The sequence below is a fragment of the Lathamus discolor genome, chromosome 6 (genome assembly GCF_037157495.1).
Source record: "Lathamus discolor isolate bLatDis1 chromosome 6, bLatDis1.hap1, whole genome shotgun sequence".
Taxonomy (NCBI): domain Eukaryota; kingdom Metazoa; phylum Chordata; class Aves; order Psittaciformes; family Psittacidae; genus Lathamus; species Lathamus discolor.
The window spans coordinates 27,519,837-27,546,441 of NC_088889.1; the positions used below are offsets into that span (position 1 = coordinate 27,519,837).

The window sequence follows — 26,605 nt, forward strand, 5'->3', positions numbered from 1 at the left end:
ACTGGAACAGGTTGCCCAGGGGGGTTGTGGAGTCTCCTACACTGGAGATATTCAAGGCCCGCCTGGACAAGTTCTTGTGTGATGTACTGTAGGTTACCCTGCTCTTGCAGGGGGGTTGGACTAGATGATCTTTTGAGGTCCCTTCCAACCCTTGGGATTCTGTGATTCTGTGATTCTGAGTGATTCTTAGGTCATGTATGGATCTAGAAAGCTGTGCAATTTTGTTATCTTCCCTAAGGAATGTGTGCAAAAAAATGCTTGAGGTGAGCATGAGTGTCAAATTTATCTCAACTAGCACTCTCCAGGTGATCAGGACTTATCTTGCTGTTCACAATAATATTCTCCTCCTAGTTCCCTATCTCCAAACAGGGATAAGGTTCCCCACTGAATATGTGAACATGTCTCAACACCAGATTGCTGAGATGATGGAGAAGAACAGAGGTGCTCTGGGTCCTATGTTGGTTTTAGCCATATTTATGGAGCACAGTTCCCCTCTTCATGTGGTGAGGTCACACCTGTGGAGTTCTTCTTTTCCCAGGATAAATCTGGCTGAATATTGCAACATCAGCCTCACCTTGCTGATGCTCTGCCTAGCTCTGACTGTCACAATGATTCTCCTACAACCACATACCCAGAAGCTTCTGATGAAGACAAAAGGTGCTTCCAGAAATAGCTCAAGACAAACAACAGACAAATGGAGTCAATCTGCTTTAACTGCTTCTGAAGACAACTACCCCTGAACAACTCCAAAACATAGGGCCTCAAGATATTCTGTCCTACAATCCCTCTTGAAGCAGTGGGCAGACTGTAGCCACAAGGAAGATGGGACCCAGAGCAGAGAAATGGTACACATCTTTGGAAACTCAGGAATGCTTTTAAGCATTTGCCTCCATTCTTTTCCAGGTAATATTGAGCACTGCATTATAGTAATACAACATCTCCACAGACTTTTCTTTCTAAGGAGCCTAAATTTGAAGGGCTTGTATCATTTCTGTGATTCCTGCAGGTTTCCAAAAGGCAGACACATTTTGAAAAAGAGATTAAAAGTAGAAGCCATCTTTAGAAATTATATTACTAAGAAAGAAAACTAGAAAATAATTTTATTTGTAAATGAAATCAAAGGGAAAAGTGAAGAAAGTTTAACAGAAAAGCAAGTTTTGGACAGTTCACAAGGTCTAGCAGCCTGTGGGGCAAACAATAAGCAATTTGTTGAGAAGGAGAGAATAAAGACATTCTTTCAGGCTGGCCAGCTGGCATGGTGAGCTGCCCATTGTGCTGCTGGCTGCGAGACCTGGGATTAAGGAGCAACTCAGGTTCCCAGGCTTGGCACCAATGGAAACTCAAGTTTGTGTGTTTAGTCTTTGAACAGAAGAAGAGGTCACAGTTCAGTACCATTTGAGAGCTGATCTACCAAACAGCACTAGAACTGGCTCCAGAGGATGGATGTTCGTCTGCCCATTTGGTCAAAGGTGAACTGCCCTAATAATGCCTCTAGCAAGGTAGAAAAGATAAAAAAGCTTAAAAAGCTAAGATGGTTTGGGGGAGGGACACTCTTTCAAGTGATAGATTCTAGTGAAAAGGAAAAGTACCGTCATAATGACAGTCTGATGCCTGGAAATAGCAGAATGCATTAGAATCAAATAATGTAAAATACCCAAAAATGCTTTTTGAAATATCTTTCTGAAGTTGTTCATGTGATTTGATTTTTTTAAATATGATCTATTTCTTCATCAAGAAATACAAAAGGAGACAAAAAAAGGTGTTTATTTGCTATTCTAAACTTCAAAATTTTTCACAAACCCCAGATATTTCAGTTTGCCCTTAAAAAAAGGGGGGGGGGGGCAATGGGGGACAAGGGTAGAGGAGGGAGAAAAGCAGTAATAGAGTAATAAAATCAATATAGTTATCGAGCAAGTATATATTGCAGGATTATGCACACAAAATGTGCTCAACAGATTTCAGATTCCCAAGAGTTAATAGATGGGAATCACAAAGCTATATTATCACCTGTACTGCCCAGAAATTATTACATTCTGAGGGCCATAGCGGGTGCTAACTTAAGAACTCACATACTCTGGATACGTGGTGTTTTAGATAATGCAAAAGAGGAAACCCCCATTCTCCAAAATGATAGCTTTATTTGACTGACTCAAATGATCAGACCTTTTTGGACTGTCTCCAAATAATTTAATTATTTACTGGATATGCAGAATGAATTGTATTGTGATAGCAGAAATTATATATTAATAACAGACACATTAGTAGACAAAAATTATTCTGTGCTTATTGTGCTGAAAGTGTTCGCGTTTAGTTTTTTATGTAGATCTAGGTGAATTTTAATAAAGCAATGACCTGATTTCACAGAGAATGAAAAGGACATGCAAGAATCTAAAAAAACAAACCCAACAACAAAACCATCAAAAAAAAAAAGCCATAACCAATGACCAGCAGTCAGGAGTTGCACCACTGAAATGTTTATGTTTATTCTGTGTCTAATAAGAAAGACAAAAGTGAAGTTAAATAAACAGAAAGCCTTATTGCCCAGTTTTCTGTAATGAATACATTGGAGATGAATGCAGTCTGTTTATGAGCATCCAGTGGACAGAAAAAAGATCTAAATTTGGCAGCCTCTCTGGGGTATGAACTAAGTCAGGATATCAGAATCTGGTCTCAGGTGAATTGCTTGTTAAAGATGTTAAGTCCAGTTTTCCCTTCTTCAGATAAACAGAAAAATTCAGACAGGTTTTTCTGGCAAGCAGCTCTCAGGAGTAGCAACTTAAAAAAAATCTCCAGAGTTACATGAGGACTTGAGATTTGCTCCATTCTTTGTTTTCACATTAAGGCCTTTATTTTGATATTTGTCTCTTCTTCCCAGACAAAGAAATGAAACAATTATTTTTTTTCACAAATGACACCACGTGGCAACCAAGCTGAAGAATTACCATAACATTATGAAAACTCATTGGTTTGAGATTCAAACACAAAATAGGATCACATTTTGGTATTTTGTTTCTTCAGCTCCTGCTGACGTCATTCAAATCCCAAGTCCATCTCAGAAGTGGAAGACAGCACCTCACACAATCCAGAGGTCCTGCCCTCAGTGAGGCATTCCTTCTGTTAGCTTCTAGCCAGTGATCTCTCCAAACTGCTTGTCCTCAAATTCTTGCTATGTGTTTTCCAGAGAGTGTCTTAAATCAGAAGATAGATGAAGTTGAATGGGTATTAAGCTGTGTTGCTGGTAGGAAACCTGGGGGAGGAAGTAGGCTCCCTCAGTTTTGGTGAGACTGAAACTCTGGCACCAGAGCAGAACAAACAAATTCTCCTGTAAGGAACTGAGGGCCAAATGACATCAGGAGCCAGCAGCATCTCCAGTGGTGGTCAGAAGGACATGCATTATCTTTAGAAACTTATATCTGCACAGTCATGGAGCTTGCTATGCAGTGTACTGTTGCCTCAGGTCCTGCCTAAATTATACAGGGTCAATCCTTGGCTTCAAAGTTATGTGGCTGTGGTATCTACATCCTCCTTTAAAGCTTGATCTGCACCTGGCATTCACAGAAAGAGGAAATACTTCTGCTGTGTCTGAGCATCGCTGTAACAATAGTATGAAATAGCAACAAGTTAAATTGACAGAGCATCCACTTTGGGGAGCATAGTTCAGATTAAGTTTGTTAATGAGGAACATAAATGTGAGTTTGAAACTATAAGAAATCATCCAAGCCTATAAATCTAAGAAAATAAATAATCTACTAATAAATTCTTTTTTTCTTTTAAATTTTGGTGTAGATTAACTATAACTTTATGACAGAACTTATAGACAGGGTTTCCATCTCTCTTTCTTTCTTGGTCATGTTGTGCCTTTCATCTTTGCTGTAATGCTGATCCCCTCCAGTGTCAGCTCTCACGTATCTCCCAGCTTTGCATCTTGAAGCACGTCTGGCCTACAACTTCTGTCACCTGCGTGTGCTTGGTTCAGGCCCCAGATGCCACCCCTCCCTTTTTCTCTTGCTGTCTCTTTCTCAGACCACAGGGGCCACACCATCACCACTTTCTCAGTGTGGCATTTCCTTCTGCACGTTGCTCTCTCACATTGTTTATCTCTCGGAAGGATTGTAACTATAGATAGCATCGGTGGAACTGTATCTGTCTAGGAGCAGATGTCTACCTCTGCCATATCATCTTAATTGCCCTGCTGTGGCTCACCTACCAGAAGCTATTTTTTTTTTCTGTCTTACCTCATTCCCCCCTCCCCCCCACCCCCAGTCTTGCAAATGATTAGTTGAAAAACAACAGGAATCAGCCTTTAGGCATAAGACTCATCTGGGCATATTTAAACTTGTAAGGAAAGAGAAACTCCTTGGTTCCCTAACCAACCGGACAGTACTTTCAAAGGTCTTCGAGGTTTTGTCGGATATTTTAATTTTGCAATGAATTAGGTAAACACTGCTGAAAGAGAAACTAAAGAAGCAGGAAATAATTATAAAAGTATCAGTCTAAAGCAAGGTGCTACAGTCTGGACCAGCAGGATAAGCAAATCATATAAACAACCTTACTACTTATGACAGAGACATACCCTCACCTGTTTCTAAGGTGTTGATAAGTGTGCTTTTTTTTCTTTTTTTTTTGAAAAAGAGAGAGAGAAAATTGAATTGCATCGTGCTTCAGAAGATTTTTCTATGTAAAAAGTTGGAAGACATTAATCTGTTAGTGTGAAATGTAAGTGGTTCAAATTCTAGCTTTCAATCATTCTGGACATACATTGATAACAGTAAAATATGGATTTGTACTAGTTTGGGGCTAAAATTTATCCTATGAAAAAAAGAAAAAAAGAAAGCAAGCTGGCAAATAATTTAGCCATATTTCATTGCAATTACTTCAGGAATTTTGTAGGGGTTGAATAGATCAGGTATTTTGAGGGCTGTAAAAGTGCTTGTACCAGAAAGCTACATGTAGATTACCTATGTGCTCCACATGAAGATGATAGGTTTGAAAGGTTTCCAGCCTTCAATCATCTCAGACTTAACCTGAAGTTTGCAATAAAATTTGAATCAAGTTTCACTTGGTTTGTGTTGTGGAAATGGCTTACAATTGACCTAAATTATATTAATCCAAGAAATGTTTTGTCCTTTTGGTGTAGGAACACAAGCATAGTGTTTTCAACAGATGTATATATACCAATATATACATTTAGTGTCAGTGATAAATTAAAATTGATCAGACATTACCATGTTAGTACATAAAATACTTCCAATTGCAAGCAATACAAATCAACAGAGAAATAGCATTCTGATGTATTGAGCTAGAAGAACTTTTATTTTCAGTACTTAAATGCATATAAACACATAAATCTCCAACCCCTTCTTCTTTTACAATAGGAAGGATCTTCCAGTGCAGGATGGGAATATCCTGTGCCCAGCATCAAGAATGTTCCTGTCACATGGCAGCTAACTTCTACTACAGGTGATTACAGATTTTTTTTTCAGTTAATTTTTTATCTCCCCACCCCAACAGTGAGTATTTTGTTCTGTTTTGTTGCATTTAAGCTCCTCTTGTTTCCTGACTACTGCAGTGCCTTGAGAAAAGTGAAAGGTCTTTGCGCTCTATTTCAGGCACTGCAGTGTTAACAGTTTCAACATAAGCTCAATTGCATGCAGAATCTCCATTTTGATTTTTTTGTCTTGTTTTTCTTCAGCTCTTTAGTACAGATTAAATTTACTCTAAAATAGCCCTTGCAAAGACAGTATCTTTTTACCCATCATAATTACTTCTGAGCTGTCAGCAAAACAGGGTTTTTTTACAACAGCAATAACAAACTAACATAGTTTTGGGAGGTGAGCATCAATCTTTCATGTTATCTCATTAGAGTTATTAATGAAATTTCTTTTGATAAAATTTACCACAGGTCATGTTGAACCTTTCCAACCTCCCCTATACCCAAACACACACACACATAAAATACCCAAACCCTATACCTCAGGAAAGAAAATGAGGTTTTAAAATCTGTTTACAATTGTGACAGTTTTACTTTCAAATTCCTCATTTGATTTTGAGAATTCTTAATGGCAAAACAACACAATGGATAGTAAGCTTTAAGCAAGACAATGTTATTGTCAGGTAAATTTTTGGTATAAATACAAATTATTGATATTTGGTATTTAAAAATCAGCACACAAATTCAACAAAAGCCTTAAGAATGAGATGCAGGAATTCTACTTAGAAATACAGGTAAAATTACAAACTTCAACTAAAAAGGTGGCTGAGACAGGTATCTCCCAGAGGCTCTCTAATCTTGGAGATAAATATAAGTCTTTATCTGCCTTTCTTTTTAACTTGAACGATCACTAAACATCTAAGCTTGATTTTAAGCAAGTGTCCATATCTCTGTACAAAGGTTCCGTTTACCTGGCCACCACAGCACTATCAGAAGATACCTACATTTCTGCAAGTTCTTTGAGATCTAAGTTAACAATCTGCTAATGTGCATATTTTACAGAGACTATATTTATTTGGGTATTGGAGTTCTAAAAGTTCTGGAAAGCTCTACAAATAATTTAGTTTAACTGCAGTGTGCAATAACAATTAGAAATAATTATTGTTTCAAACTATTTAGAGTAAGGAGATCTAATGACTAAGCCTCCTATTGCCTTGGGAGATAACAGTTTTAGAGCCCTTCCCTAGCTCTAACATTGATCTGTGTGTTATTTTGGGCAAGTGACCAGGCTTTCTTTATGCTTCTTTTATCCTCTGGAAAACGATGTTAATAGTAAAACTTCCTTTTTTTTCTTTTTTTTTTCTTTTTTTAAGTCTACGGGTTTTTTTAATCTTTGCTGATTAGGTTTGAGGTTTTTGAAAGACTAGAGCTAGCTATTGTATGTTTATAGAAGTAGGCCATACAGTATCTTACTTAGAATTTCTAGCCATTCCATAATACTAATGACAAGGATAGTAAATATCTGAATGATTAATTGATGTGAAGAGGAATTTGGAGCTAATCTTAAACCTCAAATGAATCCAAATTATTTAGATGGCAGTAGTCCAGACATTCAGAGTCATATCTGAATTTCTTTCAAGTATGAAATGTTTGGGTATTTCAAGCCCAAAGGACTTAATTATCTTCATGACTAAACTTGTAGTATCTCCATGGAATTGGAAATTCCTCCCTATTTATGCAGGCAAAATAGGGCTACATGCAAGAACAATGTGAATCAGGAAAGTGGGACCAGGCTGCCATGTGTTCACTGTCATGTACCGTGACTTAGAGAATGTGAGCTGCAGAAGTAGCACCGTTCAGAGAACTGTAAGGCTGCCCAGCATCCCTCTCTGGTCATTTTTGTATCAGCAGCAATCCACAGTAGCTACATTTAATCTTTCAATGTTATTCCCAGCTGATAACAGCATTACTGTGATTTGAATTTGGCCAGAAGGTTCCTTCTTCACACTTCCTCCCGATTTTTCTTTTTCTGCTTCTGGTGTGACAATGAATTTTGGCAACAGGCAGCGTCAATTGAGCCAGTATCAGCATCCAGTATTATTATATTGAATACAATATCTGGAACCATTGTTACTGTGTGCATATTACAGGCTGATCAAGGTTCTGATTTTGATACTCATGATTCACTGTAACAAGAAGGAAGAACTTCCAAAAACTTGATCTGTGCATCTAAAAGAGGGCGGAAGAAGCTAGGTAGCTAAGGAAGTGTTTTATGATGCATGACTGACTCAGAGCTAATGATACCAAATATTACCTAACACTGAAAGGAAGAAGGGAACATAAGCCTGCTAAGAAGTGCCTTTGAGACCTCATTCTTGTATGTTGTACTGGTTGTCCACTTCAGAAAACAGGCCATTGTGGATTTAGAGACGAGCCAGTTTTCTCACTCCCACACCAAATCTGCAAAATTTCAGTCGTAATGATTTCTGTAGATGAAGTCTGACCATTTGATGATTCTCAGTGGGAGAAAAGTTTATCATAATAGCCTTTGCCTTTGACATATGGTAGAGAGTTATTTATTTTCCTACTTATTTTTGGTATTTTCTTATTTAGTCTTGGGTTGCCCATATAACCAATGCCCATATAGCATTTACAATGCACATACACTTTTACTAAACCATCCTAGTATTTCTTTTAGACTGTATTTAGGAGAAAATACTGGGATTACATAGATCTTTGCCTATACGAGGACTGGAATTTAAACTATTTTCTGGTCCAATTTTAAAAGACACCCTTATATAGGAGAACATATTTGAAGACGACTACACCAACTTGTTATCTGTTCTGTGGGGAGGGCCAATGCTTCTCAATGGAGTTAATCTTTCTCTTTTCATTAGCAACAAGTCTATCATTAGCAATATCTTTCATGCATTTATGGTAAAAATAATGGAAATATCTTCTTTTCTGCATAGAGTTGATAAAAAATTGCTTTCAGAGGGGTGTTCTTTTAAGTGTGTTATACGAATATGCTGACTTTAACACTATATTAATGGAAACATTTCATACGTCTAAAATCAAAACAATTAATTTTTGCTTTTTTCTCTTTTAAATATTTCCGCTTAAAATTTGTATTTTATTCTCTATTAATGTTTACATCATATATATATATTCAATGTTTCAAAGTGTTCAGAGAAAAACTTACTGACTCTACCAAAACAATTCAATATTATCAAAACAAATGTATTGTTTCAGTTGTCCGAAATAAATATTTTTAGTTCTTCACCATTATCTTTGAATGTGGAGTTCTACAGTTTGCCCTGGACTGGTTCAAAAGGAAAAGTTGAAAAGTCAGGATTCATTCTACCATTCCTAGGATGAAAACTAGCTGTTTCCAGAAAAAAAGAATAGGGGAAAATAATCACAGGAAAAAAAGAAATGAAAACACTCTTGCCTTATCTAGACTCCTCACCTGCCTTTGACGATTCACTGCACTGTGCAGCGCTGCCCCTTCAGTGTTGGTGCTCCTTTTCACTTTTCATGTTTGGCATTATTATATGCTGCCCTTCTGACGGTCTGTCTGTACATATAGCCTAGATGTAACAGAGCTATAAATATTAAGGGTTGTTCAAAGACGTTTTCTTCCCTAACCAAGACTTTTTGCAAAACAAAATCCAGTCTTTTAAGGTAAGATCTTCTACATGGGAGGTGACATGCCTGAGAGATAATAAAGGAAAACGTGATCTACCCACTGAGTAATGGAGTCATTGGCCATCAGCATTACACAGAAACATTTATGTATTGTACCAGTAAGAGTGTCTCAACTTCAGTGGAAAAAAAAAAATAAAAATTACTTGGTCTGTCATTAGTGAAGCTACAGCAATAACAGCAGGGGAGAGGGTAAAGAATCCTAAAACAGACAGAGAAAAGGATAAAATCTAATTAACTGAGTTTGTAGATTGGAAAGCCTATCTGTGGTTCATTTAAACATGAATATCTAATGCAAGGCTAGGTAATCCCTTATAGCACTGACTTCTACAAACTGTAAAAGAAGATCATGTTTTAGTCCTGCTATTACTTTACCTTGATGATAGGAGAATATGAATGTGGTTTGAAAGATAGTACCTTTTCTTTGATACATCAAAAAGCACTCTGAAGTAGACTACTACTTTAGTAGGACACTTATAGTCAAAGCTACTATTTGACTATGCTCCTAATGTCATATTACAATGACAGAAGCTCAAGATATATCAATTTCATCTTAGTTCAAAAAAATCTTTTAGTTCTGCTATAGTGAAGTCAAAATGGACTTTTATAGTTTTTCAGCTTGAAATTGGACAACGAACAACTTTTTAAAGTAGAAATGAAATGTAGAATATGGTTGAAAGGGCAATCATATTCAGAGTTAAAAAATAAAGAACTTGTTACCTATTTGGCACTAAAGCTTCCAAATAAGAAGCTATGCTAACAAGAATGAGATTACACAATTAAACATCAGCCCTTCTGATTTCAGTAAAAGATAGTGGCTCTGCATTTCTTGTTCACTTGCTTTACAATGTTTAAAGGTAATGGTGTCTTTGAAATTACTCCTGACATACAGTGATGAAAATGAGAACCAGGCCCACTTCACACATGTTATTTGGTACATAGCGCAGTATAATGTGAATGAATTTTGAGTCATCTTGTTGGTGTTTTTAAACTTCACCGGTGTAACCTCTTGTGTGAAAAAAAAAAAAAATGAAAAGGAAGGTTCATTTGTAGAATTACAACATGTAAAAAGTTCTTACAAAGGATAGGTGTTACCAGCTACTGGTTTCATCAGACTGCTGTGAAATGAATCCATGGAGTGAGTCATTCAGTTCAGTCACGATACCTGGCAGCTAATTCGTTACTCACAAAGAGATACGGAAGTCGTGTGTACACAAACTCATCACCAATAAAGTGTTTAACAGGTTTGCCCAACTTTAAAAAAGTTCCAGGTCTAGATATAATCTAGCTCTGGATTCAATTATGTAATTTAAATGACTGGCCTTAGAGACCGAAAAATGCATACCGTAGATAAATAATTCTCTCTCTGCATGTGCATAGCCTTTTCTAGGTAACATTGTAACTGTATGAAAAGACAAAAGTTATAAAATCTTCTAACTCTGGAGAGCAGGTTTTCTGCTGTCAAACACTGTACTTGGAGGCTTCTTGTTGTTCAATTCTTATTATATTTGCTGTGTTTGATTAGGAACTCTCATCCCGGGAAGAAAACTGCCTTCCAGCTTCCTCCCTTTCAGATCTATTGGGATCCTTTAAAGGTGGCAGTGGTGACCAAAAAACCCCCAAGCCCCAGCTATTCACAAGTCTGTATAACTTCTTTTTTTTTTATTTTTCTATCATGGCTGCAATAATTAAATTTTGTAGAGTATTGTGGAAGTACACTATCCAGCTCCTCGGTTTGCTTAAGAGGTAGTTTGTGGTCGGGTACCAAACAGACGTGTCAAATTACCTAACTTTAATTTCAAGTAATTGGTGAACAGAATTACCCTTGGGGTTGAGGGAATTATAAACGATGGAGCTCCTGGTACTTTTCTCCCCTCTGGATAAAGCCAAGTGGAAATTGCTGATAGTGGGCATGTTGCAGCTGCTCGTGACAATCTGAGAAGCTGGATATTTGCAAATAACACAGTTCACCTGACTCTTTCTGCTTGGGGTTTTGGTAAGCACTATCCTTCTTCCCTGTGATTTCTGCAACGATCATTTAAGTGTTGGTAATAATTGAAGACAATTTCTTTTGAATAAATTGTGGTATGCACAGAATTTGACCTCAAATGCTGTTCTTTAACTAATGTCATGTCTGCAAAAGAAACATAAGGATTATATTGACTAGGCAGAAAAAGAAGGAATAATATATATGATATTCCCTGTATGTGTTTTGCTGATTCTAAACGATACAAAGGGGACAATGCAGAGGAATTAATGGATTTTTCACTTCCCAAAAGACTTTCTGGGTACACACAGTCCTGATGAAGCTCTATTTCTGTTGCCAAATTCAAAGGGCCTGATTCTCCTATCACTTAAGCTGTGTATTTCCTTCACTTGAATGCATTTAATTTTGTTTTATGTAGGAAATTTCAACACACTCTCTTCATGGTACTCTATTCTGGACTCTCCAAATCAAGAAAGGAGGATAATTCTAATGAGTTTCAGATAAATATCTGAGCTCAAGTGATCGCTTTCAGGCTTGATTTGCATTAAGTAGGAACCCAGCAGGTCTGTCAAATCCTTTCTTAATATAAACTAGTCAGATTTACTTTGGATATCTCCATTCCTATACTTGAATCATTGCTCTGTTTCCTCTGTTGCTCTGATCAGTCCTAAGACTGATGGGATTTTGTTGCTGTTAAACCAAACTGAACATCCAGTGGGTCACCTGCCCCCTAAAGGGACTTTATGAAACAGTGTCTTGACCAGAGAACTAACCACCAGTTGCTGAGTCAGGTGCACATGCAGATGCAGAGGAATGATGACAGAACAGTTTTAAAAGCCCATGTATATGAAGTTAATGTACCTGTATTGGTATTACTTTAACACTTAATCACGTTCATACACTATATTCAAACACTCAAACTGAAAATCTTGAAAAACACTATGCAGGCATACAAGCCAAAGCTCGGCAATTAAGAAGTCAGCCAGCACCCCCTTAGAGCATTGTGAGTATCAAACCATGCAGCCCGACAGTAAACACAGCAGGGCTGAGGATCCCTGTGGTCTGATACTGCACTCCTAAGGAGGATGGAAGTGATACACACAGTCCACTGAATGTCAGCTAAGAAATGTTCTCAGCATATTAGTATGTTATTGACAAAGGTGTCACTTGGCCAAAACTTGTAGACCCCAGATTTTGTGGAACAGGTACCTATGCCAGTACTCAAAAGAAAAGAAAAACTTTCAGGAAGAGCGCAGTGCTCAATAGACTCTACTTATTATTACCCTCTGTTTTAGATGGTGAACTGCTATTGTTTGTAAGATGAAACAAACTACTGGGGGAAAAGAGGGTTTTATTTTTAAGTTCTCTATCTCTTTTCAAGGCTACTGTTAATGGACAGAGGAAACCAAGAACCATACTGTGAGGTATTGTGTGGCTGTGCTGTAAAATAAAAATTGAATTTGAATTCTTATAATAGGAGAGATAAAAGGCATCACCATGTTGACTTCTACATCAACTCCTGTAATAATGAAGTGTGGCAGTCTAGGCCCGCTCATCAAACAAAGAATTGGGTTTGCATGATAAAGAGCGTCTTTCAAGAGAAAGAAAAATCAGATACGAGATTTTTTACTTTCTGGTGCCACAGGACATTTGGTGTCTTACTAGTTCAGCAGGTTTTACCCTCAGCTGCTTGTCAAGGCCTGTACATTGCCTCCATTTTGTTTGGTAGCTGTTTATAATTTAACATGGGATTGGTCTCTTTGATTTGCAAATGGTCTCTGTCTTCTTCAGTTTAGAGTACTATCCCTAATTATGTGTCTGTGTGTGCTCTAGTGCTTTATTTACCCATAGAGTTATATCTTGCAAGCACAGAACTATTTGCCCATAAAGTTAGCTGTTTCTGTGTTTTTTGTGGGTATGCCTAGATGTTTCTAAGGAAAGCAAAAAATACCTCATGGTCAATTTCTATGGGTTTCAGAATGCTTGTGAGAGCCTGGGATTCAAATCTTGGGCTTGCACATATTGTTTTATTCCAGTTGAGATCAACGGCAGATAGACGTTTGGCCCCAGGTGTTTAAAGCCTTTCCTTCCTTTTTAACTATAGCTTGCCTTATCAGCCCCAAACTGTTTCAAGCTCGTCAGCTTTTAACTGTGGGAAAATGAGTGAGCAACTGACTGAAGCCCTGCCTGCTAGTGAAAAGCTGCTGCTGCTGCTGCTTTGAATGTCTGTCCATGCCACTTGTGCCTCAGTCCGGTTTCCTTCTTGCAATACCTGTCAGCGGCATATGTCTGCCAGCAAAGTTGCCCTATCTTTAGTGCACCAGAATCACTTGGGAGATGCATGGCAGTATTTGAGCTGAAGCCTGGGCTTTGTCATTTCTCTCTCAGCTGTTAAAATCTCTCATTGGAGCCTTCACGTATTTGATTTGTTACTATAATCATTTATAAATTAATGAGCTGTCTATGAGCAACCAGAGGAGACAAATCTCCTTCTCTGAGATTTTCAGACTTTTAGAAAGTTGTAAGGCAGGAGGTTCTGCAAGCTGAAATTTTCCATTTTATTTTTGTTCTAATTTATTTCTCATTTAGCATTTAAAGTTAAAAATTCAGTTTTCTCAGTTATTTCGTTCACATTTTTGATTATACTGAAGTAATGTAACTGGCACACTTTATTCTTTCTTTTCATCCTCACTACGCTGTCAAAATCAAACACCTTACAAATGTATAAGGCCTCTGAAACATCGGACTGTCTTAACAAGTAAGATATGCTTATTTATTTACAGTGTTGTTTTTTATATCTCAAAGTTTATTTTCACTTTCAAGTTTTATTTGTACAATGCATGCTAGAAGCACTTTATTTTATAATGAGTACTGTAATTCTTGTAAAATCACTTAACTCCAGTATATACAACTGTAAAAAATAAAAAACTCACAATGAAATTGTGACAGCTGTCAGTAGGTCTCTCAGGTTAATAAGCAGTATCTTTCCAACAAGACATGTTAAAAAAAAAACCTACCAAAAGACAATCCATTTTATAGTTTACATTCACCATTGCCATTTTTAGAAAACGGTAACTACATATTTGTGTAGCCCAGTACTTCTAAATTTAACAAACCTTATAAAGTCAGTTTTAGTTTAATCTTGTCCTCTGGTTTGCCTTAGTCTCTTATTTTATAGAGGAGTTTTAGCAGAGGGTATGTCTTCTGATTTCTCCAGATCTGGGCATTCTGATTCTACATGTAATTTCTGTATTTTTGCAAGAGTCATTTCTCCTGAGTACTACACTGCTATTCTTTCAGTGAGAAAATGTTTTTTCTCCTCCTCTACTATGCCCATTTTAAGGTTAGGAAGGAAAGATAGAGAGTTAAATAAAAATTCTGATGACCAGAGGGATTATGTTTGCTATGTCATAGAATCACAGAATTGCTTATGTTGGAAAAGACCTTTGAGATCAAGTCCAACTGTTAACCTAACACTGCCAAGTCCATCACTAAACCATGTACCACATGCTTAGCACCACTTCTACACATCTTTTAGATATCTCCAGGGATGGTGACACAACCACATTCTTGGTCAGTCTGTTCTAATGCTTGACGACCCTTTCAGTGAAGAAATTTTTCCTTATATCCAATCTAAACCTCCCCTCATGCAACTTGAGGCCATTTGCTTTTGTCCTGTTGCTTGTTACTTGGGAGAAGAGACCAACATCCACCTCACTACAACCTCCTTTGTAGTTGCAGAGGGTGATAAAGTGCCCCCGAGTCTCCTTTTCTCCAGGCTAAACAACTGCAGTTCCCTCAGCTGTTTCTCATAAAATCTGTGCTCCAAACACTTCGGCAGCTTCAATGCCCTTCTCTAGACCTGCTCCAGCATCTCAATGTATTTTGTAGCGAGGGGCTCAAAACTGAACACAGTGTTCAGGGTGCAGCCTCACCAGTGCTGAGTACAGGGGGACAGTCACTTCCCCAGTCCTGCTGGGCACAATCTGGTTCATGTTCAGCTGGCTGCTGACCAACACTCCCAAGGTCCTTTTCTGCTGGGCAGCTTTCTAGCCACTCTTCCGCAAGCCTGCAGTGTTGCATGAGCTCATTGTGACCCAAGTGCAGGACTCAGCATTGAACCTTGCTGAACTCACATGATGGTCCTTTATGTGCTGTGTGATGGCATTTAAGATTATCTTCTCCATAACCTTCCTTGGCGACAAGGTCAGACTGACAAGCCTTTAGTTCCCCTGAACCATCTTCTGGCACTTCTTGTAGATGGGTGTCACATTTGTTCTACTTTCAGTCAACAGGGACCTCTCCAGTTAATCAGGACTGCAGATAAATGATGGAAAGCAGCTCAGTGAGTACTTCCACCAGCTTCTTTGGTACCCTTGTGTGGATCTATCCAGCCCCATAGATATGTGTGTGTCCCAGTGGTATAGCAAATTGCTGACAGTTTCCCTTGAAATATGGGGCTTCATTCTGCTCCACATACTTGTCTTCCAGCTCTTGGGGCTGGGGACCTGGACAACAACAGGTCTGAGACAACTAAGTACCTCGGCGTTTTCCTCATCCTTTGTCACTATGTTTCCCCCCTGCATCCAATAAACAATAGATATTCTCCTTAGCTCTCCTTTTGTTGCTAATGCATTTGTAGAAACATTTTTTATTGTCTGTTATGGCAGTAGCCAGATTAAGTTCTATTTGGTCCTTCTAATTTTCTGCCTGCATAACCTCACGACATCCATGCAGTCCTGAGCTGCCTGCCCCTTCTTCCAAAGCTTATAAACTCTTTTTTTTCCTGGGTTCCAGCCAAAGCCCTCTCTTCAATCAGGCTGGTTACCTTGGATCAGGGAGGTTAGAGAGGTAATAACTTAGTAAGATATCTACAGCAGCATTTTTAATTCGCTACCACTGGTAGAGGCATTTATGTAGTGTAAACATGAACATGTCCTCTGTCTGAGTCCCACCAAGCTAATGAAGGACAAAAGGGGTAATGAGGAGCATACATTTAGATCTGGCTGAGAATGAAACTGCAGTATTATTTCTTTGCAGATTTCATAGCACAATGTCTTTTTCTGCTCTTTCAGTCAGGAAGATGGCATTATCACCTTGTTGAGCCATGTTTAGTTATGCACATTTTAGAATTTTTTATTTTTTTTTCCTTTGGTAAGGGCCTTTTCTAATTGCCAGAGAACACAAACTCTGATCTGCCTTAGGAATATTTAACGTTCCAGCTTGGACAGAAAATGTAAGAAGAGCTCCAAAAGTGTAAAAATTACATTGGATAAAAACAAAGAAAACAGAATCCTATAACACAAAAGAGAACCTGGGCACGAAGAAAGACAGCAACACAGAAATATTGAGACTCACGTGATGCCAAATTACCAGCCATTCTCCTCTGTCCATTCAACCACTCAATATCATGGCTCCTCATGGAAGGGACCTGAATTAATGTAGGTACAACTCAGCCCTCTGAAATACAGTGGTTGAAACAAACATGACTAGGCAGGTTGAGTGTGCAGTAAGCAAGTTGAAGCATCAAAAATTAAAAAACTAAAAACAAAAGGCTTGACATACCACTAAGTAGTGAGAAATTCTGTACAATATAGAATTCTCTACACATGGAAACCTCACCTTCAACGATCTTTATAATCTATATGGTGTATATTATTTACATCTGATCGTTCAGTTTAGTAAAACAAAAAAGCACCATCTGCCCAACCGCACTTTCCTTCCAGGAAATTGAAATGAGAACGGATGTTGTCTTTCGTGCTTATTTTCATTCTTTTTTGTGTTTAACTCTTAGTACAGTTGGTATATGCTCAAAATGAAATATAACCAATATATTCCTTTGCCCCTTTGTCCCAGTGCACACAGGGAAAAAAAAAAAACAAACAAAAAACCTCTGAACAACCAAACAAAAAACAGAACAAAACCCAAAACATACATAGAAACATCAAAAAAGCCTCAATCTGTAACCAATTTCCATGCACAATTATCACTATTAGAACATGGGGACACTCATTCTCTGTGTTCCTTGGCAGCTGTTTTTTTCCTATAAGACATAGAGTCAAGCACAGATAGAAGACAACAGCACAGGAAAACAGTCAATTAACCAGGGAGTTAGCACTCCTTAAAACAAGATACATGCTCTACCGTTGAGATTTCTGAAGTGTTACAGGTAACAGAAGGCTCCATGTATCCTTCCATCCCCCAAATAAGCAGGGTTGTGTCCTTACGCACTTACGCATATATGTCAAAAAAGTGAAGAAGAAAGACTGCCAGTTATATTTTGATGTACAGACGTGCCAGCAGGGTTACATAGACTGAGTTGTACTCATTTTACAGAAAGGGTCTGTATGTATGCAGTTTAATCCTCATGTTTGTCTGATTATCTGTGAGTGTCTATGAAGTGAAGAAGAAGGATGATGAATTGCTTGTACACTCCTCACCACCCTGAGTAGCCAGAGACTGGTTTTGGCATCTAGTTTAAATAAGGATAGCTATAGATCTGCTCAAACCTACACAGTAACTACAGCAGCTTACTATGCTATGAGCTCCTCCACTGATTCATTAGCTGCCATGCTTTACTCTTAATTGAGCCTCCTCCCATGTTGGACATGACTCCTTCTTCACTATATGTTGAGTTGTACATGCCTATGTATTATGTACACCTCCTAGTGGCTATGAAACAGGAAGTCAGAAATGGCCCAGAAAACATCACAGAGCATGCATCAAATGAATGACAGCTGTTAACTGGTAGACATCTAGTTATCCTTACCCTTCTGGATTTCCTGTCTTTTCCTTGGCAGAGGAAAACACGTGGTAGACAGTTAAAGTCCAAATTACCATTCATAATGTTTTCAAGGGATTGCTTTCAACACTAAAAATGACCAACTACTGATTTTGGGTTTTCATGAGAATTCACACAGTCCCAAAAATGTTTGAGCCAAATCCAAAAATATCTTTTGGTAGTAGAAGAGGACATTTTTGAGAACATGGTCCATTAGGTAATCTGGTCTGTGAAAGTTTGTTTCCAGTGCCTGCTTTGATGCAGGCATCCTGTATAACCCAGACCCCATTCTTTTGACATTCTTTTAAAGGCTTTTGCCAAAATGGTGTGACACAGGTCTTGAAGAAATATCTGAACAAACAAAAAGTCAAAATACATCAGTGCAGAGGCACACCCATACACTGCAGCCTTGCTTCTCATAATACGCATGCCAGATATATACCCATGCCTCAGTCTCTCCAACCCAAATCCTAAAGGGTATTTGAAACAAATTAGGTGCCTAAGTACTTTTGAGATGTAGGCTTGTAGGCCTTCATTCCCCATGTCTGAAATACAGGTAATATATATTCTGCCTTACCCAGATGGCCTAAGGATATTCATTAATCACATTAAGATTGTGAGGTGCTCAGTTACTACAAATAGCATGGCTGTATGAGCTCCAATATGGCGGTTACCTAGGTGATATATGGATCAACATATCGCTGTTGCCCCACTGTTCCTTAGGGGTGGCATGACCATGCTTTTTATTGATCAGCATCTCCACGCTTACTGCTGCTCCAGCAACAAAACCACAAGCAGAACATGGCTATAGAAGAGGCAAAAGCTCTGTCTTCTAACTTGCTGACTTTCCCCTCTTGTTTTCCCGACCAGTGTAATAAGTCTCAACTCTCTATATTATATTAATTGGCTTTCAATTGCCCTTTTGTAAATTATAAAATTTTAATTTTTAATTAGAGCAGTACAAAGCAAAAGGCCTGCAAAGCTACCTACTTCTGTGCTGCTCTTTATCTCAATAATAAGAAATTTTGCTCTTTTAAATCAATTTTATGTAAAAACAACAGTGAAAGCCGAGTGCTTTGCATGTAGAGAATCTTCATGATGGAGAAAGAGTGCAGCAGAGAACAGCAGAAAATGGGACTGCCTATCTAATCGGGATGTACCACTGTACTGAGAATTGCTCAACTCTATGGTATAGACCCTGAGCTGCTAACAGATATCCTTCTTTAGCTACAAGACTGTGCTTTTGGAGTAAAGAAGATCACAACTCCATCTGTACTGTTGCTGTGATGTACTGAGTGGGAGTTGTGTACAGGACAGTGAGAACTGTGAAGTTCGAAAGTGGCCATGGATTTATTATAAAGAGAACTCTTGAGCTGCTTGGTGGGTTTGGCTTTTTTCTCTCTTTTTTTTCTTTTTTTTTTTTTTTTCTTCCGAAAGCTTATCTTGAATGAAGCTTTTAAAGTTTCCGATGTGCTCAGTTAACTGTCTGAAAAATTGTTTTCTATTTTCACCATCTTTTTTGTTTTAGATGCTAAGCAGAATCCCAAGAGCAAATATACCATGAAACGGGGCTTTTTTGGTGATACGTCTGACTAGAAGGGGAAAAATCTGGTAAGGGAGACTAATGACAGGAGATTTATATGCTTGCATCCCAAACTTGGTACCTTTGCTTATTCTAACCCTGAACTTTTCCTTTTGAAGGTTGACTAGCACTGATCATAAAAGCAAGGAGAAATGCTAAAGAAATTCATAGACAGAATCTAAAACTCCTTAGCAGAGTTTTATGGATATTTCTAATATGGAGATTCGGAGATTGAAAGCTATTCTGAACGTTGACACAGATGTGGATCTGGTTCCAATGTGATTTGTGGCTCCTTATGAAATAATATAAAAAAGCACATCTGGGCCACACCAGCAGCCTGTTGAACCCAGTGTTCTGTCCCCAGGCACAGCAATTAATGCTGCTGTTTAGGCAAATCTACAAACCTGGCTGCATTTTGCAACACGGTCCCATCCACAATGATCGGATTAGGGCTATTAGAGGGTACACCTTCACTTAATCATTTTAGCATCCCTTTTATGGACCTGTGGTCCATGATAAAATAGCCAGATTTAGAGCCCCTTAAAAAATGAAGTCCTCTGGGGAAACACTGACAAGCTCCTTTAGACTGTTAGCACTGTTGGGTGCTGCTTTAATAAAGGAATTTCAGTTGCACTGTGAAGCAAGAGCAATGCATGACTGTGATATCACTGTCATGTGAATGAGCTGTCCCACTACTGCAGAGTCTGCTCTTTACTGTACGCAAGGACACATCAATACTGAATATAGTACGTTAGCAAAACGGAATGGAAATCTTTCAGGTGAAGAATGGCTTCACTGATTGCTTTGCTCTACCAGAATGAGGTGTGTTTTCAGGCATTCTGATAAATGTGTGCTATTTTTCAGCCATTCAGTGTGAAGTGTTGTACATTTCATATAAACTTTTATTGCTCACCACAGGCATGGAAGGATTGATTACATTGTTTGGGGATTTCCTAACTTCTGAGACTGCCTCTTTAGCCAGACTTAATACAATGTAAGGAGGGAACGAAATACTACAGTGCTACTCAGTAGCCTGCTTCCTAACTTTGCATTTTGAGGTTTGGAATAGGGCAGCCAACAGTCATCATCATCCACATATTTTCTGAACATCTCTGATGTCTGAGGGCAGCTGGATTGTTAGTGATGAGTACAGTGGTGTCCTGCTACAACTATGGTAATAAAAGACAGAATTTAAGATTTACTTCTCTTTCTACTTACACTTTTGTCTAGCTGTGACCACTGCTGAAAAAGAAGCAAAAGCTGACCTTGGAGTTGGGGTGCTATTCGTGTTTGAAGTGTGCAAACAGATTTTGGGGAATCTATGCTGGTATCTCCTTAATGTAGTTGGAGTCAAGAGCAGATGATAACTTTTTGGAGGCAAACAGCTTAATATGTTTGCTTGCAGGCTCCGTCGAGTGGGACAAATTCATGCTGAGACCTGACAGCTAACTCTTAGTGAGTCTGCAAAATACCTTTGGGTTTCTGAAAAAGTTATCAGAGATATCACCCATTTCTGAGTATGTCTTTCACATTTTCAGACCTCAGGTTTGCTAGAACTCAGTTTTACCAGATTCCAGATTACATACTGAGCTGGACATTTTGCTTTTCTGTATATCAATTTTTACTTTATCTGCAAGGAGAAATATATATATGTGTAAAAAAGAGCTTATATTATGATCTAAATTTCTTGCAATTTTTACTAGGACTGGTTATACCCCTCACAAAGCCACTGACCTGGATTTCAACTACATTACAATTTTAATCTAGTCAAATTGTACTGTAGTTTCACGCAGAATTCTTGTCACCAGTATTTGCTAGCTGTGTGGTGCCCTATTATATCCTTGATTTCTGGGCAAATGTCAGGAATATCTCCCTTACAATGAATGTGGCTCTCAACTGCAAAAATTTTGCAAAAAGGGACTATTGCCCTAGGCATTATGAACAATACAGGCTTTCAATAAATAAATAATTCAACTCAATTAAAACAAATGTCTGCCCTGATGTACCATAGTTTCTAATTTCTTTAAGAAGCATTGTTGGGAGGTGTTTATGGGAAGCGATTCTCAACGAAAACTTCAAGGAAGGTTCTGTAAGAAAACAGAAGTTGTGGAGTCCCCTTACTTTCCTGCCAGGACAGAGTCGTGTAAAGCTTCAAGAGGACTCCAGCTCAGAATAAGTCTGAATTCATGTTCAGTATGGAAATGTAGGCTTGGACTGGAGGTTCAGCCCTCCTTCTTGAAAAGGCTCTGCTTAAGAAAAGACAGTGGGCAAAGACTGATATAAGGAGCTAGGGAATTATACAAGTCCTGTGCTACCATGTCTACTGGTGCCCCTAGGCGTGGGCAAAAATGTAGATGAAGTTGTGCATAGTAGCCTTGGCTACCCTTGTGCACTCTCAAACTCCCATCAGGGGAACTACAGATGCAGACAGAGCCCAGTAGACAGCAACATATCAAGTCAACTGGCTCTGCAACCACCTATTTAATGGAATGTAATACTTCCTACTGGCTAGCTGCCTCTGGAGGTTTAGAGACAGCTCTGTGCACAGACATGGGGATGGAGTTTATGTTCTGTCTACTGGCCTGGGAACAGGATTTTCCTCATACATTCCTTGCATCTTTCTCACCTTCAAACTGAATCCTACACCCCTAACTCAATCCAAAAAGCAGGGGGAGAATGTGACTCAACAGGCTTGCATCAAAAACCCCTGGGGGAGGTTCACTGTTCTGTTTTTCTGCTTGAATAGATATGTGGGAGGGTAACAATGTGTTGAAAAGTGAGAACATTTAGGGACAGAATCTTCCCAAGAATGAGTATTCACACTTTCTACAAAAGCAGCTTGAGGGCAGAATCTGGCCCTTAAATATTGTCAGACATCTGGGCAAACACGAACAGTTTAGCTCAGACTGCCTCCATTTTTCCTGCACAGAAAGTGTTCAGTCTAAGATGTCAATTTTTGAAAGTAAATCCTCCGTAAGTGATCAGATCCCTACGCTCTCTTCACTTTGAGGAGAGATTCATGGTCTCGAAAACGTCCGTCAACTCAAACTGAGATTTACATGATGTAAACTAGGTCTGGGCTGAAGCCTCAAAACTCAGATCTGGATCTAGATTTCCAACAGGAGACTGCTGATGGGGTAACAACTCATCTAATCTAAACCCACATAAATCCATATCTCTCACCATTTTTTTTCTTTAACTCACCAATAAACCACACTAATTTTGGCTTATGAAAATTCCTTTGGGCATTTTTCATGAAATGTTAACCTTGTCCCATCACTAGTTACTCATCACACACTGTCTTACATAGGTGTGTGATTCTCTCTACAGAAAGTCTTCACAAAACCTTAAAGGAAATAGTTCATCTGTATAATGTGCACTATGTTACAGCCAGCAAAAGAGAAAAAAGAGAGACAAAGAAAGCAGAGATACAGAGAAACCAGAGCTATTTCTTGCCATACAAAGGGTTGCCAAGTACTTTTCATTTACATAGATGACTTAATGATGATTGTATGATATTTAAAATTACTGCCACCCACCAGAGATGCATTAAAACTTTATCAATATGTCTTTTTTACTATTTGACTGTAACAATGCAGATATCATTGGGAAAAAAAAAAAAAAAAAGCTTGTTGCCAGTCACCAAAAAACAACTCTGTGACCTTTCTAGATTAAAAGAAAAAAAAAAATAAAAAGAGCAACAAAATTCCTTCAACCTGTATCAATATGATTTAAGTTTACATGAACGAATAAGCTGTTTCACAAGGTGGAGACATGTAATAAACCAGGACAAGAACTGTGACCAGCCTGGGACCTCTTAAAGACCCCTCTGGACCTACCTAGAGCCTCCTTTCTCTATCTCAGGGACAAACACCCACACTGGTCTAATTACCTTTTAAAATTCATATCTAGAGCCACAGGCTGCCTCATGGGATTAAGCACAGTATGCTTTGCAAATTGAAAATAAGATAGCTGTTAGGAATATAGGAATATATGCCTCTATGATTACAGCAACAAACAATGGCAAAACATTAATTTACATCTGTTATAATGGTGAAACAAAGCCCAGGATTTTCTTCATATTACAGGCAAGAAATGAATTTGCTAAGGTAAGATGCTAAAAGGTGTAGGCTCTAATGAGGGAGATTGTCTTGCAGAGCAGGTAACTGGCAGGATGACATCAAGTAATAGTTATGAGGATTCAGCATATCATTAAATTTATTTACCATAAAATGGATTAAGTTTTTTTAAATAGTAAAACTATTCATAGGGAGATAAAGTTTATATATAAAAGTGGGGTGGAAGGCATTTGTGTGGGGTGAAACAGTGCAGAGCAGTTACAACAGCAACCCAGTCATGCCTGAGTCTGGAATTTTTAAAGGTATTTTATCTGGTAGAAATGAATACAGCATTTACAAATTGAAAATAACTCTGTAAACTCAGATAAGATTGTCTTGGTAATATTTTACCAAGGAAGCAGCTCACCACTGCTTACTTTCAATTAGCCATCTAAATTATAGCCTATACAAAAAGCAATCCCTGCTGCCTTGCTATATTAAAAAAAATAAAAAAAGTTAGACTAGTTCCTAAGAGTTTTGATTCACGTTGCTGAATATGGAAGATCTGTAATCTTCCCCTTGGAGTCTATAGTCTAATGTAACTGCTTGAAAGGACTTTCCTTCTGCTTCTGGCAAAGATATTTTTATTTCTGAAATGAATGGTGATACATTATAGATAACCCTTCCTGAATAATTTTGTTTTGACTTTAACTTCAGAGTAAGAATACAAGCAGTAAGGTAGCTTCTCCCCAGATAGCAACTATGCTGTTATTTTTGGACTATATTGTAGTTGATATTGACAGAAGCCTAAATTTAGAAGGGGAAAAAAAAGTTGTCATCAAAAGTTTTTGCTGAAAGATAAAAAGTGGCATTTTATTACCATTATTTGCCCGTGATGAAAAGTAAGCAAGTTCCTTGGAATCGGTATTCAACTTCACTGTCTTCTGTCTACATACTCCACAGAATACTCTTGGAGGGCTGATTGGTCAAACTGAAGAAGCTTAATTTGTGTCTACACATTTCCAGTGATCCACAGGTAATATACTGGGAAATTTGAGGAGACCAAGTATGATAGCATAGGAGTCCTTCTTGTGACAGTGACTTTGTGAGGGTCCAATGCTGCATAAGAATGAGAATTCCCAGCAACCCATGAGCTGCTATAAATATTACACTTCACTTATAGGATACACAAAGGTAATTCCTGAAGAAAAGCTAGTTAAAAAGTGGGAGGAACTAGAAATGATGAGTTGGCTCAGGTTATTGCATTGGTAATATTTCTACTTATTTGCTGATCTGATTTCATTATTTAATTTCAATAATGTGAAGAGATAGCTAAAAACTTCAAAAATACATAGCTGTTGTAAATTACTATATGTAGTATTTTTGCAGCAGCTAAATCTGTATCCTGACTTTGTCAGTAAATCATTTTTACTTCCTTCTCTCTACCTGCTTTTTGATTCTGTTACCTGTTGTGATTCTTTTGTTTGTTTGTTTTGTTCTGTGGGGTTTTTTTTTTAAGACAGGGAGGATGTCCAGATCATCTGATATATATGAGTTGCCAGCAAAGATCCACCAGCTTCACCAACAAGGAGGAATTTTCTTTCAAAGAAATATTACAATTAAATATTAACTGTGTGCTATTACACAATATTTATAACATAGTGTAAAGGCTTTTGGAAAGCTGGATGCTATCAAATGCACCTGAATGATTTTATTTGCCTTCATAAAAGGATGAACAGTGCACGCACCTCCCTGAAAGCTGTTAGCCCCTGGCAGGAAAGGAGCTTTTCACTCTCTATCACTCTCTTCTGTTTAACAGTGATTTACTATTAGTACATGCAGTGTTTTAAAGCTGGTGGAGAGGTCCACTGAAGTCAAGGGCCTTGATGTGCTCTGGAATCACCCCATGCTGAAAATTCAGGTTGATGTTTCACTGCTTTGTTGAAGAAAGATCTAATTAGTAACGCATAATTTCATGAGCAATCTGGTCACTTACAACAAGGATATGCCTACCTTTCTTTTTCTGTTTAAAGGTAACATTATTATTGTGTTATTTTATTTTTCACCTAAAAGATTCATAATTGCAGTAATAAATGGGATATTTTAGACTTAAATAAAAAAAGTATTTTTATGTAAATCTTCAAATAGAAGCCCAAGTTCACAAAACAAAAAATTCTGCTCCATCTGTGGATTTCTGAGGATTTTGGCTTACCTGCATCATTTTGTTTCATGTCTTCACTGAAACTCCATCTACAGCTGCTGACGAACCCGTTGCTTAGCCTTATTTTAGGAACTTCTCCTCCTGTGTAGAAGCTGGAAACTTCTGAATGCTGAAATATTGCTGTGAGTGCTACCTGCAATGCACCTTGCAAAGTTTTATTCACTAGCACTGGCCATTTTCAGTCACAGGCACCAATCACAACCAGCACCAGTAAAGGGTCAGGTATGTGTTGTTGGCAGGCTTCATCTGATCCTAACATATGAGCTGCTGTTTGCTCACTGTATTACTTTCATAGTGCATAGGAGCATTTTATAAATTAAGAAACAGGCAGGGCCAGCACCTATGAAAATGCAGTAACAATTTCTTTTATAAAGAATTTTTCTTAGACTTGTGGAAAACAGCAGCCCATGAGCTGCTATTACACTCTTCACTTAGAGGATACACAGAGGTAATTCCTGAAGAAAAGTTGGTCAAAAAGTGTGAGGAACTAGGAATGATGAATTGACCCAGGCTATTGCACTGGTAATATTGTTACTTACTCACTGATCTGATTTCAATGGTCCTTTTTCTGTCTTTTCTCTTTTTTTTAAGAAACAGCTATTCACATTGGAGTGAAATAGAAATGAAATATTCTACATATGCCATAAAGTGAGCTACAGTACAGCCATCCAGCTGTGATCGTCCCTGTACCTGAGCAACGTCTCAACTAAATCCCATGTGTGTGTGTCTATGTATCTGTATGTATATATATATATATGGACAGATTTGAACCAACTCGGCATTGTTACACTTGACTTACTCTTTTTTTTAATTATGTAAAAAAATCACATTAAGCTGAAT

At 38.1% G+C, this 26,605-nt stretch overlaps 1 long non-coding RNA gene across 2 annotated transcripts; it reads right to left on the reverse strand.

The window, feature by feature from the left end:
• Window positions 1–2,268: 2,268 nt before the first annotated feature.
• LOC136017005 (uncharacterized) lies at window positions 2,269–25,967 on the reverse strand. Of its 2 annotated transcripts, none has more exons than XR_010613799.1 (3): window positions 25,757–25,967; window positions 16,482–16,583; window positions 2,269–3,592 (listed from the first exon to the last, which is right to left on the reverse strand). It is a non-coding gene; the product is annotated as an uncharacterized LOC136017005 (long non-coding RNA). The 2 variants fall into 2 exon arrangements; XR_010613800.1 differs by lacking the exon at window positions 25,757–25,967 and adding an exon at window positions 16,746–16,799.
• Window positions 25,968–26,605: the final 638 nt, after the last annotated feature.